The 11983-nt window shown below is 37.4% G+C and overlaps 1 long non-coding RNA gene across 1 annotated transcript in view; it reads right to left on the bottom strand.

Moving 5' to 3' along the window:
- Nucleotides 1-1574: 1574 nt before the first annotated feature.
- Nucleotides 1575-11983, bottom strand: part of LOC124237848 (uncharacterized) — a 49648-nt gene continuing 39239 nt past the window's right edge. The window contains exon 4 of the long non-coding RNA XR_006888158.1: nucleotides 1575-3845. This is a non-coding gene — a long non-coding RNA (uncharacterized LOC124237848). The remainder of the gene's footprint in view (nucleotides 3846-11983) is intronic.

The following is an 11983-nucleotide window of genomic DNA, read 5'->3' as shown; positions in this document are numbered from 1 at the left end:
CTTCACAAGCATGGGCCCCTGTCTTCTATTGAAGACAAAATGACAGTATGTCTAAAGACATATTGACTCGTGAATTTTCATGTTTTCCACTCTGTTTCTTCGGCTTTATCTCTTCTCCAAGTGGCCCAGGCTCGCCGCTACCTAGATGGTTCTGCTGTGGCCTGGGTGCTAGCCTCAGCTCGGCTCATACAGTTGCTGAAACAGAGTGTAAGAGGGAACTCTGTTGCAGTGGCCACCAAGCCAACTGTAGCAGCTACTGGGGCAAGACTTGAGAGTCAAATCTAAGCCCATGAAACCCAGGTAAGCAAAAAGTTAGGTGCAATCCTGCAGGATGGAGGAACAGAGCTCAGGTGGGAGAGAAGAGGGTGGATTTCAATATGGCCGCAGATCAGATCCCACCCTGACAACAACCTACTACCTTTGGAAGGGTGGAGATGGGAGCAGGGCAAAAGCAGCCAGAAGCGTCAGAGACCACCGTCAAACTTGATTCACTATAACGAATGGACTCTAGTCACAGCAGACCAGTGCAAACAGCCGGTTATCCGCGAGCATGGTCAAGGTGTTCTTCGGCTACAGCCTCCCTGCTATTCTTCTGAGCAAGGATGTGTCTACAAAGAATCTTTTCTAGTTTTCTAGAATCTTCTACATTGAGAAAAATACCTGGAAGTCCTAATAAAAAAGATATGAATTGAATCTTTGTCTTTTGGGAGTAAACATCCTGATATGGATAAGCTGGAAATGATTAATGCTTGTCTTTTTTCCTTGCCAAAACACAGGCATTTGCTTAATTGAATCGAGACAGGAAACCCTGTTCTCCATATATGGAATGGAACCCAAGCCACTTTTATAAGTTGTCTCAGAGAATCTATGGAAGGAGTCCAACATTGGGACAGTAAAGCTCTCCCGGTAGTTTTCCATGGAACTGGTTACACATCAAATACAAAGCTGGTTCAAGTGAATTCTCTGTATCAGAACTCCATGGATACCACAGAAACATGAGGGTGGAAACAAGAGATAAATGTGGAGAAGTGAAAACGAGTAGCATAGCCAAAAACAATGGAAAGATTCTGAAGGAAGAAGTAAGGTTAAGGAGGATTTTCCCTTTATTTTTTGGTGGAACATTGACACCCTGACTGAGTCCGACCATTCTGTCAAGAAGGCAGCAGCTCTAGGCTCTGTCTTTCTGCCCTACTTGCTTCCCTTTGTGGCCTCATTTCATTCTTACACTCATGAGAATTTAACCCAGCTCAACTTCTTGCACATAACCCTTGTTATTTAATACAGATTGTGTTAAAATCTGTATTGAAAGAATGAGTAATTGAACTCATGTGGAGCTTGAATACTATTTCTCCTTCTTACCTTCCCACCTCCTTCCTTCAGTTATCTTTTTTTTTAACGTTTTATCATTCTTTTTGCACTTCGTAGGTTGTATGTGGAAAGCTTATGTTGGTACATAATGAGGGAGATTTGGTTAGTTGTGTTCTGTGCACTCTAGATTTTTTGAGCCTCTTTCTATCTTCCACAGTCAATGAAAACAAAAAAAATGTGTGTCACTTTATTTCTATATTTCTTAATGAAAGTCAATAAACTCTTCTTCATCAGTCTCTCTTCTTCCCACTTCTCATGAGTTTGGAAGCCACAATAATGTCAATGTTGTCTTAATATCAAATCTTAGCTGAAAAGGACCACAGCTCTTTCTTCAGAAATGCATATTTGATATGTCTCTGTTGTTTTTTGTAAACAATTCAAGCAATACAGAAAAATACAAAAAGGAGAACAAGTATCACTTGAGGTCCCGCACCCAGTGATTTCCAGTGTTAGCGTTTTGCTGAACACACACCCCAAACTATCTCTGTGCTTATTGATACATATGGAAATGAGTATCCAGTTTGACACGAAGGGCGTCTTTCCACTAAGGCTGTTTGAAACAATGTTTTTTCACTCTACCGTATCTTAGGCGTAATTCCACGTTCATAACCAGAACTCCTTGCAGCAAGGCTCACGCAGTCTGAACCTCAATCTCTCTCCTGGCTCTCCTGAGACTTCTCGTCCCTTCAGCCATTGCACTTCCACTTGCCTCTTTGTTATCCCTCAAGCACCGGAAGCTTCTTCCCACCCCAGGGCCTCTGTCTTGCCTGTTTCCTTGTCCCTGCACTGCTCCTCCTCCAGCTCCTTCTCTGCCAGGCCACCTCATGTTTCCATCCATGCTCAGCTCCAAGGTCCCCTCTCAGAGAAGTCTTTCACAAAGACTCCATCGGAAGGGGCCACCCAGTCGCTTACATCTCATCATCCTGATTATTATCATCATTATTTTATCTCTGTCTGAAATTAGCTCATTAATTTGTCAAATGACCAGGGCATTTTTTTAATGAATCCTTTAAACACCAATTAGGAAATTAATAAACAGACCAACTAGCTGTACTTCAAGAAGTCAAAATATTATCAAAACCCAAGACTTCCAGGACAATAGGCATTGCTTTAGAATAACTTATAGATCAGCAACTTATATGTCCTAACAGACAAAAAGCAACTGAAACTTCCTCCAGAGCTTAGCAAGGACCCTCACAGTTATCGCTTATAAGTTAAAGCTGTAAGCCAGCCTGCCAAAGCTTTCCTTATCAGATTTCTAAACTGTAGGAGATTTGCCAAAATCTAAATTTTAACGTAACAACATCAGCCTCCAATCAGTTCAAATAATTTATGTTGTAAGGAAGATTTAAAGTTCAGTTTAGATGATGAGGCCTCTAAGACAAAAATAGTAATAAAATGTTTTTTTCCAAAAACCGACTGATCAATAGACAATCCAAGGACAGAATCTATAGCCAGATTTTCTGAGTAGTTGTCAGTATAAATTATATTATCATTTTAGAAAAAATATTCATCTGTTCTATGAGAAAAAGTAATTTTTAAGAAACATTTGAAAATAATGACCTGGTTCAATTAACATGAATACCTTGGAAATCAGATTAAAAAGGAGACTACTGGTTCTAAAAGTCACTTAATTAAAAACAATTTATTTAATTTAAAATAAAATTGAAAACCACTATTTTGAGTTTTCTTTTTTTTCATTGTTTCTTACTCATAAACCCACAGTGCTCTAAGACTCTTACCTAGAAGTCTTCATTAGTGCAGCCTGAAGAATGGCAACATTCGGCACTAATGCTTGAAAATGTCTACAATAAGAAAGGATTAGTACCAAAAATTGCTGTAGGATTCACCAAAGTGCTTATATTTCTTTTAACTGAAAAGCTTATTTTCCAATTTAAAAGACATTTGAAAATTAAACATTTCCTTTTTCCTACTGAATTGTATTTTTTAAGGCAATTCTTGATCTGCACTTGGCCCTGGTAACTATCAAACATCGACCCGTTATCTCCACCCAGAACTTGAACCCATTAAGGGAGTAAAGCATTGTTATTTCATGATTCTATAAAAAGCTCACTTACAGAAACACCTGCTACAACTCAAGTATTGCATTGAGCATTCTGAGGTTGCCAAATGAAACTAAATGGTGAGATTAATAATTTTGGAAATGGTTGTTTTGTACTCCTGAGGTGAATCATTTTCTCTGTCCTTTTATTAAGCACATTACAAAGACTCCAGTGTTCACGGGTCTTCCCTTTACTTCCCCAAATAACAGTAACCAAAGTCTCTCATTCCACTTGAACGTGATGTTCAATCTTTTACAGGATCCTCTCTCTAAGTATTTTTAATGGTCCCAATGATTGCACATAGACGTTCTGCAAGTCTGTGTAGGTTGTTCTATATCCATTGTCAATTCAGGCAGATGCTCCAAGGATCTCTGCTGCCGCACCTCTCCAAAGTCCAGCCATCTTCACTGGAGACTAGAACGTTATAAAGGGGAATTTAAAGTCAGACAAAGAAAACTTAAAATTGGATATCAGCTATTTCTACTTCTAGAGAGAATTGGTCACAGCTCTTCACCGGAAGTCTCTCAGCTCATCTTCTCCTTCTTTAGTGTCACGGCTCGCTGCCATTTTCAGGGTCCATCTTATCTATTATAGACAGAAACATCCCAAAGGGGTCCTCAGCTTCCATTGCTCCCCCAGCTCATCAACATGAGATCATACAATTTGCAGAGACACCACTCTACCCACATCAGAGTCCAGGCTTCCCGTTATAGAACAGCTGAGTTTCTCCTGTCTGTAACTTCTCCATCCCAAATGATATTTTGGATTTACCTACAGATAACTTGAAGGGGCATTAAAGTTTTTCCCAAAAGAAAGGCACAACCCTGACCAAAAGATAATTATGTGTCCCCCCCTTAAAGCAACAGAGAAAATCACTAACAGTTTTAAAATAGTAACCTAATAGTTTGAATGAATAAATTAGATCTACAATATGGATAGACCTGGAAACTAGAAGACTGTTGTAGAATAATAACGTGAAATAACTTATGTAAGTATATTTCATATAAATATACTAATTGACAGTAATCTACAGAGACATGAGCAGAGAGGGTCATCTATCTTCAAACATTGGTTGTCTTTGGGGAAGAAGAGAGGAGAATGGGGCTGAGGATGTGATATAAATGGGGCTTCAACTCTGTAAGATTTTATTTTTGAAAATAAAACGAAAAAAATATGGCAAAGTATTAACATACTATGAATGTAGGTGGTAGATAAAGGAATGAATAAATATATTTAGCAGTTCTGGTTCTGGTATGTGCAGAGTAGCTCGTAGCAGAGAAACCCTCCCACAGAAACAATCATAAACTCTGGCCAAGATATAAGAAGTAACTGTTCAGAACCACTGTAGAGTGACCAGAAGAAGGTAGAAACTGGAAGAAGGAAACACATTGTGTGTAATCTCAGTGTATAAGGTTTTTCCACTAGGATATTCCCTGGTCTGCATGGCTCACCAAGAATTCAAGCAGAAAGCTACAAGCTTGTTGGTCTGAGCTGTGAGAGGACAGAGTTTGGCTCCCAGGATCCTAGTGGAAAATAACAACCGGAAGACTGAAAGAAGTTAGCAGAGATTTGATCTGCACCCTGTGAGGAAGAAGAGTCTAAAGTGTAGAGCATGGGTTTGGTAAACGTCTTGAGCTTCCCACATACTCACCCAAACGAAACTGAAAACCAGTCTTCTACCTAACAAACTTAAAATCAAATTTCAGTTTATCATCCAGTAATTTAATTGTCTACTGTGTTATTATATACTAGACATAGTGAATGATACGTTATAGAGACTCTGGATTCTATTGTCTTCCTCTGAAGTGTGTTGATTTGTTTTTCTAGCAGGAAATTAAATTACTATGTGTGCAAACCTCAGCTCCCAGGCAATCCCTCAGTACTGGTGATGGTGATGGCAGCAGTGGATGAGCAGAAGGAGGGGAACCCTTCTTGCTGACCAGATGGCCTGATTCATGGTGGTACTAATAACGCACAAGGAATCCGATTGCTTTTTTCTCTCTCTGTCCTATTGCTGCTTAACCCCAGAAGCAGAAGCTGTTGTAGGAAATGTGCAACAGAGTGGAGAGACTAAAGCTCTTACTTTCCTGCTGGAGGAATGGGAAAGAGAGGTGGAGACCCGCAGCCAGAAAGAGTCAGGCACATTACAAGAAGGATGGAGCTAAAGAAAATGACCTCTTAAGGTTGTGTATGAACTCTTGGGCTCCCTTTAAAGCTGTAAATGTGTGGCTCTAACCCCAAACAGCATACCACAGGTTTTGAGAAGTGAACTATAAGGTAGATCACTGACTGACCAGATCCAAGACTGGCCACTGGTGATACACACACAGTATGGATCAGAAAAGCAATACACCAGCTTTGAAAACTAAACTGATGGGAAGCCACAGGTCACAGAAGGTGAGTGGGACCTGAACCTAACCAGGTTGACAGTCTGCTGAAAAAAAAATTACCATATGATTTAAATAAGATCTACAGTCACATAACAGAATATTCAAAATTTCAATACATTCCAAAATTATTTGATATACAAAATGCTAGGAAAATCTCAACATCTAGCAAGGAAAAGGAAATTGGTAGATGCTAACCCCAAGATGACATGAATGTTGAAGTTATTAGACAATACGTATAAAGCAGCTATTATAACTGTGCTTCAAGAAGTAAAGGTAAGCACTCAGGAAACAAATAGAAAGATGGAAAGTCTTAGCATAGAAATAGAATATATAAAAAACAACCAAATATGGGGGCTTGCCCCGTGGCCGAGTGGTTAAGTTCGCGCGCTCCGCTGCAGGCGGCCCAGTGTTTCGTTGGTTCAAAACCTGGGCGCAGACATGGCACTGCTCGTCAGACCATGCTGAGGCAGCGTCCCACATGCCACAACTAGAAGAACCCACAACGAAGAATACACAACTATGTACCAGGGGGCTTTGGGGATAAAAAGGAAAAAAATGAAATCTTTAAAAAAAAAAAAAAAACAACCAAATATGAATTTTAGAACTAAAAAATGTAATAACCAAATTTAAAAGTTCACTGAATGAGCTCAATAGCAAAATAGAGATGATAGAGGAAAGTCTTAGTGAACTCGAAAATAAATCAATAGAAATTACCTAATCTGAATGAAACAGAGAAAAAAGATTTTAAAAAATAAACAGAGACTCAGGGACCTATAGAACAATATCAAAAGATCTAACACTCATGCCATTGAAATCCCAAAAGAAAGGGAGAAAAAATGAGGTACAGAGAAAAATATTTGAATAAATAATGGCTGAAAACTTCTTAAATTTGGAAAAAGATACAAACTTATGATTCAAGCTCAGTGAATCTCAAAACAGGATAGATTAAATGAAATTTATGCCCAAACATATCATTATGAAGCTTCTGAAAACTAAAAATCAAGAAAATTTCTCGAAAGCAGCCAAAGAAAAGTAATCCTTTACATAGAGGGCAGCAGCAACATGAAGGAGTGTAGATTTCTCATGAGAAACCACGGATGCCTGAAGGACACAATTTTTAATGTGCTGAAATAGAAGAATTGTCAACTCAGTGTTCTACCTCCAGTGAACATATCCTTCAAAAATGAAGAAGAAATTAAAACATTATCAGATGAAGAAAAACTACAAAATTTGTCAACAGCAAACCTACACTGAAAGAAATGCCAAAGGAAGATATGAAGAAAGAAGGAAAATGATCTCAAAGGGAAACTTGAAGTTTTGGAAATGAAGGAAGGTCAACAGAAATGGCAACTACCTGAATAAATATGAGACTATTTTTCTGCTAAGTTCTTTAAAATATTTATAATGGATGAAATCAAAAATGATAATATCCCATGAGGCCTCAATGTATGTCAGTATAATGCATATGAAAATAACCACATTAAGGAATCCAGAGGATGGTAAGATTTTTCTATTCCATGTGAAGTGATAAAATATTAATTCTAAGTAGACTGTGAAAATTTAAGTATAAATATGTTGTGATCTCTACAGCAACCATTAAAATACATACACACACAGAGGCATAGTCAAAAACTCAACAGATAAATTAAAAAGGAATACTAAAAGGGGCCAGCCTGGCAGCATAGTGGTTAAGTTTGCTCACTCCACTTTGGCCACCTGGAGTTCACAGGTTTGGATCCCATGCGCAGACCTAGCACTGCTCATCAAGCCACACTGTGGTGGCATCCCACACAAAATAGAGCAAGATTGGCACAGATGTTAGCTCAGTGACAATCTTCCTCAAGCAAAAAGAGGAGGATTGGCAGCAGAAGTTAGCTTAAGGCCAATCTTCCTCACACACACACACAAAAAAGGAATACTAAAAAATATTCAAATATCATGAAAGAAGGCAGGAAAGTAGAAATAGAGGAATAAAAAATTATAGAAAACAACAGAAAAAAATTATAAAACAGTAGACCTATCTGTTTTAAACATATTTAAAAATTTTAAACATGTAAATAATTACATTAAAAGTAAATGCTTTAAATGCAACAACTTAAAAATGGAAATTTCAGAATATACAAAAAAAGACACAACTATACACTACAATAAACCCACTTTAAATATAAGTAAGTTAGAAGTAAAAGAATAGGAAATATGTGACATGCAATACTAATCAAAATAAAATGAGTGACTATTAATAACAGAAAAAAAGAAACCTTAGAGCAAGAAAAAGTTACCAGGGGTGAGGAGGAGCATTACCTAATGATTAAAGGGTTAATTTGCCAAGAAGACATAACAATCCTAGACGTTCATTATCCAACAACAGAGCCTCAAAATATGAGACAAAAATTGATAGAATTAAAAAGAAGGTTCCGATTGTAGTTGGAGACCTCAAAATTCTCATTCAGTAATCAATAGAAGAAGAAGATTTTAAAAGTTAGCAAAGATGTAGAAGAACAGACTGATAGATAAATGGGGCTGATTAACATTTATAAAATTCCACTGAGTGACAGAATACACATTTACTCAAGGGTAGATGAAACATGGTCCAAGATAGACCGTATCCTTGGTCAAAACAAACCTCAATGAAATTTTTTTAATGAAAACATACAAAATATGTTCTCTGATCACAATGGGATTGAACTTGAATTCAACAACAGGAAGATAAATAGAAAATCTCCAAATATCTGGTAATTAAATAACACAATTCTAAATAATCTATGGATCAAAGAGGACATTTCTCAAATCAACAATATAAAAATCTACCTTAAACTGGAAAAAAAAAAGATCAAAATATACCAAAAGCAAGCAAAAGGAAGGAAATAATGAAGAGCAGAAACTGATGAAATTGAAAACAGAAAAATAATACAGAAAATCAACAAAACCAAAAGCTGCTCCTTTGAAACCAATGATAAAACTAATAACCTCTAACTAGACTGACAAAGAAAAAGACAAGCCACAAATTAACAATATCAGGGCCAGATTAGGGGATATCTCTACAGCCTCTGCAGACACCAAAAGGAAAGAGAATGCCACCAACAACTCTACACACATAAATCTGACAACTTAGATAAATGGACCCATTTCTCAAAAAACTCAAACTACCACAACTCATCTAATCTGAAAAATATAATTTGAATGAGTCTATACCAATTAAAGAAATTTAACTCATAGTTTATAAACCTTTCTAAAATGAAAACTCCATGCCTAGATGATTTCCCTGGTGAATTCTACCAAAGATTTAAAAAAGAAATAACGTCAACTCTGCAAGTATCTTCCAGAAAATAGAAGAGGAAGTAACACTTCCCAACTCATTCTGCAAGGCCAGACTTACTCTTCTACCAAAACCAGAAAAAAAGACAGTACAAGAAAAGAAAATTACACACCAATATATCTGATGAACATAAATGCAAAAATCCTTAACAAAATATTAACACATTAAATCCAGCAGTATACAAAAAGAATAATACACCACTACTGGGGGGGTTTCCCCCAAGAATGTCAGGTAGATTCACTATGTGAAAATCAATCAATGTAATCCATCATACTAACAAGCTAAAGAAGAAAAGCCACATGATCGTATCAACTCATGTAGAAAAAACATTTGAAAAACTTCAAGCATCTTTCATGATGAAAACTGCCAGAAAACTAGAAATAGAGGGGAACTTACTTAACCTGATAGGCTTGACTGTCTACATAGAAAATTTGAAGGGATTTTTTTAAATGTTGGGGAAGCTCCTAGAACTTATAAGTAAATTTAGCAAGATCTTAGGATACAAAATCAACGTTCAAATATTAATAGTATTTCCATATGGTAACAAACAATTGGACAGTTAAATTTTTGAAATTATCATATACAACAGTTCCAATAAATAAACAAAAATCAAAGAAACAATTAAGTATAAATCTCGAAAATATATGCAGAATCTGTATTCAGAACACTGATAAAAAAATAAAGGAAGTGTTAAGTAAATGGAGATATATGACAAATACTACTCAGCAATAAAAAAAGAACAAAGGGGCTGGTCCCATGACTTAGTGGTTAAATTTGGCGCTTTCTACTCTGGCAGCCAGGCTTCAGTTCCCAGGTACCAACCTACACCACTCATCAGAGGCCATGCTGTGGCAGGAACCCACATACAAAAAAATAAAGGAAGATTGGCACAGACATTAGCTCAGGATGAATCTTGCTCAAACAAAAAGAGGAAGATTGACAACATCTGTTAGCTCAGGGCAAATCTCCCTCAGCAAAAAAATCTGAAGCATGCAACAACATGGATGAATTTTTAAAACATTATGTTGAACGAAAGAAGTCAGCCATAAAGGAATATGTTCTTTATTATTTCATTTACATGATGCAAAATTAAGCTATTTCTCAGAACAGTGGTTGCCTGTGGAGAGTGCTGATTGTCTGAAAAGGAGCATAGGGGAGTTTCAGGGATGATGGAAATGTTTCTTATCTTGATTTGTGTGGTAGTTAGACAAATGTATTCATTCATCAAAACTCATTCAGTTTTACACCTTGGACTCGTGAATTTCACCATAAATAAATTTTATCTTGAAGATTATTTAGTAATCTTCTCCTGCTTCTAGCCATGAAAGCTTCAGAAATCTTGGAGTCCAGTCTCTAAGCTCCTTATTACAAACACAGCTAAATCCTCTGCATAATCTGTTACTGAACATCCCAGGAAGAATATGTTCCCATTTCTTAATAACTTAGTCTATTTGGCCTCCCTAAGAAATTGCATACTCTGAAGACAATTTTCTAGGCCATTCTTTCCATTAAGAGAATGTTTAATTACTCATACAATTAAACGCAGATTTTTTTAAATGATTAGGCTCTGGGATTAAGTTGGAGTCCTAACTTTATAAATTTTCTGAAGCAGCTCCTCAACAAAATTTCAAGCAGGTCCAGGGGGGAACTGTCCATGAAAGAAACCAGAAGAGGTAGAAAGAACAGCACTGATATTTGGACAACTAGCTCCTGACTGAGGGTTTGAAAATGGAATGAACTCCTCAGGAACTCCAAGAAGCTGCTGGTGAACCCGCGGGGACAGTGCAAAGGTGGTGGCACAGCTTACCAAGACAGCTGGTAAGGATGAGTAGAATTGTTTTATTTCTACTTCATGATGTTGCACCTGCACCTCTCTTCCACATAGGTCACCACAGAACAAAAGCGCCCTTATTAAAAGAATGAACTCTGGGTTCCCACTGGGAAGGAAATTGGCCTTCCGCATTAAGACAGCCTTACATGTTGGTAGTGAGAAGCAGACAATTTCAGCAAAATGCTACATCCTTGTATTTACTGTTTATATAACATGGCTCCTTTCAAACATATATTCATCCCTTTCGAAAAGCTTTTTTGAAGTTTGCTAACTTCTGGCCGCAGGTCCACTTCCCTACGCTTTCCCTGAGGGGTGGCACCAGTTCTTTGCTCTCTCCCCATTTAAGTATCACAGGCAGGATCCTCCACCTCCACTGACATCAAGGCAATTTTCAGAGAGTCCTAGGTCTTAACTTAGACATAAATAAAATCTTTAATTCTGATACCCATGCTTTGTGGTGGCAAAAATCTGTGGAAACTGAGTAAAGAAATAAGTTTCACATTTGGTTTGACACAATACAGAACAGAAACCAGCTACAGGATGGCAAGATGATTCATGACCCAATCCAATTAATTCAGAGGAAACAGCATTTTGGAGTCATGGGTGACCACAAGAATGTAAGAATTCTACAAACAGGCAGAAAGTTTGGGGCAAGAGATTTTTACGTGGCTTGAAATGGAGAGTGGACAAAATTCTATTTCTAGTGTAACCATCTGGCATGGGAATGACATGCTAACTATGCCCACGTTAATTAAGAGGACCTTTCAAAGATTCCACAGGGCACCCTTCCTCCTCCTGAACAACAGCAGAAGGATTGTTCTGGCTTATGCTGTGCTTAAAGAGATTATTTGCATTCCTATCTAGGTTCCAGGGCTCCCAGCAGCCACCAAGTGATTTAGGCAAAATTTCTGGTGCCAGTTAATTAATACTTTCTGAACAGCTTAGCCTTAATAAAAGAAAAAAAAAACAATCAAAAAATACTTTCATTATTCATCTCAGTAATACCAGGAAGGAA

Source organism: Equus quagga, chromosome 4, assembly GCF_021613505.1.
Source record: "Equus quagga isolate Etosha38 chromosome 4, UCLA_HA_Equagga_1.0, whole genome shotgun sequence".
Classification (NCBI taxonomy): domain Eukaryota; kingdom Metazoa; phylum Chordata; class Mammalia; order Perissodactyla; family Equidae; genus Equus; species Equus quagga.
Note: the sequence above shows the minus strand (reverse complement) of the source record. Positions and strands in the feature narration are given on the sequence as shown.